General features: G+C 46.5%; 1 non-coding gene across 1 annotated transcript; it reads left to right on the plus strand.

The window, feature by feature from the left end:
- Nucleotides 1-4044: 4044 nt before the first annotated feature.
- TRNAT-AGU lies at nt 4045-4117 on the plus strand. The gene has a single exon. It is a non-coding gene; the product is annotated as a tRNA-Thr (tRNA).
- Nucleotides 4118-4342: the final 225 nt, after the last annotated feature.

Here is a 4342-nt window from a genome sequence, read left to right on the forward strand (position 1 = left end):
TAAATACCCAGTAAATAATGCACTGTTCCTTCAGGAGGGATGTTTCCATCCATGGAAAACAAACGTCTGGGCTTGGGTTTGTTGCTTTATTGCTGCCCATGCTGCCTTTTGCCTTTACAGAGCAGTGGGAGGTCGCTGTCCAGGGACTCCCTTTATATGACTTTTGTTCAGAAAATATTCTTGAAGATTGCAAAGATTATCCATGAATCATGCCCATAATGCCTAATTTGCTGTACACAAACATTTCCACTTTGTAGCAATTTCCCTCATCTCTGGATGAAAGCAAAAAACACAGTGGAAACTCTTATTTTCCATGAAAACCAGAGGCATTGGAACTGTAGAGTTCTGCTTCTCAGACTCCTCACCTCACAGTGTTTTCAATGAGTCTGGATACAAAAAGCAACCCATAGGAGATAAAATCTAAAAGAGTGATTGGACTCTGCAATGATAGTTGTTGCCTAAGTGGACAGATGATATTTCAGTTTGTTGCAGCTAAACAGGTAAATTTTAACTAAATTGGTGAATTTATGATTGGTAACTAAAGTTTACCAGTACGGTAAGTGAAAAATATTGTGTTCTACAAGCAGAGAGCATCCGGGATATGGGTTTGACCAGGGCAAAAGTCAGTGGTGGAAACTGGATATCCAACTGTAGTGGATAAACATCTCTGTAAGATGGGGCTTGCTGGGATAAAGAGAGCAAGAAATGCACATTTTATCTCCAAATTGTGCAATCCCATGGACTTTGAATTCTTCAGCCCTCACAGTCATCACCATCTCTCAGAGTCTCATAATCTCCATTTAGTCACTAAACCTGGACAAGCTGGACTCTGTCATGGCCCAAGCAGCCAAATTCACCAGGACTGCTCCTGAACCCTGCCTGACAGCAACAGGACTCCTACTCCTCCCCACGGGAAGAAGATGAAAGGTCTGTTCCAGAGGAAAAGCAGAATTGTGTCAGCAGCCCAGGGAAGCTTTGTGCTGACAGACAATATATTGGTGCTGGTTTTGAACTCAAGAAGTATCTCATGTAGAAATTCTGGGGCAGATCTTTCCACCTTCCTGATAATCAAGTGGTTCTCAGAGTAGAAGCCAAATCATAGTACCTGGCTATAAACACAGATTCAAACATGAAAAACAAATCAAAATCTGATTTCTCGTTAGCCCAGCTGCTACTGAACAAGAAAATTCATTATGTCTTCATTAGCAGTCATTTCATAATGACCCTGGACAAACTTTGCACCAGGACTTGGCCAAAGCACTGTATGCATAGGCAAAATGTTCCAGTTCCTTCAGACTCCACCAGGAGAAAGTCCCTTTATTGTCCAGCCCGTTGGTAGCTGAGGCTGCCCTGCCAGGACCTAGCAAAGAGATTCCATTCCCATCTCATCTAGCAATTATTATTCCTTCCAGTTTTCCTCATTTTTCATAATAGCTTTCCCACCAGAGGTGCTCAGAAGAGCCTCCAGCAGTGCAGGAGACAGCTGTGCTTGGGTTCAGGGTCTGTGTGGGGACACAGGGGTTTGGGGGGGCTCCACTGCTCATCCTGCATGGCCACAGAGCAGCTGGCAGAGGATTAGCACAGAAATCCTGGGATGGCCTCACATCCAGCCCTTGTCCAGCCAGCCCAGATCTCACTGCAAATGTGCAGGAGGAAGATTTCCTTCTTGGCAGTGGGAAGAAAGTCATTGCAGGAGTTTTAGGGGTAAAAATAGAACAAGGGTCAGCCTTGCAGGCTCCAGGCCCTTCATCTGAGGGTGCAGTCCTGCCTGGGGGACAGGACACAGTGCCTGGGTCACACCTCAGCAGTCACCATAAGGGAGAGAAAAACAGGAGAGATTCCTGAGATGGGATCAAACAGAAACTGAAATCTGGGGACATGTCCAGGATGTGGGGACAGTGCCATGAAGGCACAGGACTGCCAGGGCTCAGCACAGGCTCTCCTGGTGCTCACTGGTGCCAGAGGTGCTGCAGCAGTTCCAGCTGCACTCCAGGCCAGCTCTCAGCACTGCAAGGGTCTGCACCGAGGTTAAAACATCCAAGTATTTCATAGCACACAGACATTGGGAAACATGGCAGAGTTTCAGTCAGGAAAGCATGGACACAACCTTTCCAGCACCAGGCAGTCTTTCACATTCACCACTCCATCACTTCTCATTACCAGGAGCATTTATTTCTCACCAAAGTGCTCCCAGCACCAGCACACATTTAAACCATATTATTTTTCAAGTTCAGGTCTGAACACAGCCTGTATCAAACTGCTCCATTACTGCCTTCTGCCAGGCAGTCTCTCATGGCTCAGCCATGTGTTCCCAGGCTCCAAGTCCAGCTGCTCTTGGAAACCATGCTCCAAGCACATGTTCCTGCATGGGATGTTCATTATTATTTTCAGCTTTATTTATTGGTGCACGTCCTCCCTGTGTGCCCCCAAAGGGCTGCTTTCAGCAGGGCTTGTACAAAGTTGTTTGATTGGCTTCAGGCTTCTTTGTGAGTTCATCCAATGCCAAGCTCAGGCACTGAACCCATGCCAGGTAATTCATCATTTCTCCTTAAATGCTATAGACAGAATCCTGCTCTTAGCTTGTCAGATAAAGGCCTGAGAATTGCCTTTCAGCCCACCTAATGAGGGTTTGTGTTTTTCTACGCTTGGGAGGATGGATGGTCTTAATTTCTGGTTTCTTTCAAAGAGAGCAATTTTCTTCCACAAAAAAAGACCAGGAATAATAGACACAATGTGGCTTATTCTGAGTCACCCTTTAACCATTTGTACTTATATTTTCTTTTTGTGCATCTACCCTGAAACTCAGAGTCCTCTTCAGCTGCTGCCGTACATTTTCCCCTGCCATGAGACATTTTTGTGCCTGCGGGTTTAATGCACAGCCAGCATCCTCTCCTGGCCTTGCTGACAGGCTCCACAAATACTTCCCCCAAATTTGAGGTGATCCAGACAGGGATTTTCTATTGCAGTTCTGCAGAAGTTGCCTGTTGGATGTGAGGAAGCTGAGACTTGGTGCACAAGGGACTGTGCAGGTCCAGAGCTCCTCCTTCCGTGCAGAAATTCCCCAAGGGCCAGCCCAGGGCACCACGGGGTGGGATCTACAGGAGTCTCCCAGTCACTCTGGCACTGCCCACACTGAACAATTCTACACCAATATCACAGAGGTTCTCATTGGCCAAATGCTAAATGCAAAGCTCTGTTCTCTGAGATTCTCGCTTTCTCCACATTCACCCCACATGTCACTTCTGTGACACTTTCAGCCCCAGCTGGAAGCTCAGCCTGGGGAGCGCTCAGCCCCAGTCCATCAGACTCAGCCTGGAGGTGGCATCCAAAGGGCTCTCAAAGGGAGGATGAAGCAGCTGGAAGGAACAAAACATGGACTCCTAAGGAAGCAGTGACAAATGTGAAGAGCTGAGAGGGAGAAATAAATAAACAACTGATTTCCAGTGGGGAGCAGTGGGGTAGTGGAAGCCATTCCCCTTGTCCTGTCCCTCCATGTCCTTATGAAAAGTCCCTTTCCAGTTCTCTTGGAGGCCCTTCAGGTACTGAAAGGCTACAATAAAGTCACCTTGGAGCCTTCTCTCTTCTCTCTTCTCTTCTCTTCTCTTCTCTTCTCTTCTCTTCTCTTCTCTTCTCTTCTCTGAATAATCCCAATTCTCTCAGCATTTCCTCATATGAGAGAGGGCCCAGCTTTTGAAGCATCTTCATGGCTCGTTTCTTTCAGTTTTTGTGAAATAAGTGCAATAACTATGAAGACCCCCATTATCATAATTTCTTTGTAAACTCCTGAAGCTGCTGGGCTGGTGAAAAGGGAATCGCCCATCCTGATGTCCTGAGAGGGATGAGCTGAAGGAGAGTAAATTCCAGCTTTGGGTTCACCTTGTGGTGGTGGTTTTGTGTCTCTGATGGGTTTTGGTGAAGTTTGGAAAGAGAATTGAAAATCTCTGGAGCAGCACATTCCAGCAGTGCTGGGGCCATTTCACACTAGAATTATGAGAAAATTATGATATGAAATGTTTGCAGAGGCAAAAGCACCCAAATTTCAGAGGCTCCATAGCTCAGGGGTTAGAGCACTGGTCTAGTAAACCAGGGGTCGTGAGTTCAAATCTCACTGGAGCCTGGGGAGGATCTGCACCTCCTGCAAAGACCTCACTGCTTTATCTTCCTGTTTATTCCCAAAGTGTTCCTGATGTTGTTTTTTGGAGCATCCACCCTAGCTTAAGTGAACTATAAATATCCTCCAGCACCTACACCAAACAACAGGCAATGAGAAGCAGAGAAACCAGCGGTGGTCAGAGTTGTACCCTTGAAATATATTTAATGTACAGCAATCGGAGAAGGGGAA

Source organism: Pyrgilauda ruficollis, unplaced genomic scaffold, assembly GCF_017590135.1.
Source record: "Pyrgilauda ruficollis isolate IOZ18807 unplaced genomic scaffold, ASM1759013v1 scaffold34, whole genome shotgun sequence".
Classification (NCBI taxonomy): Eukaryota; Metazoa; Chordata; class Aves; order Passeriformes; family Passeridae; genus Pyrgilauda; species Pyrgilauda ruficollis.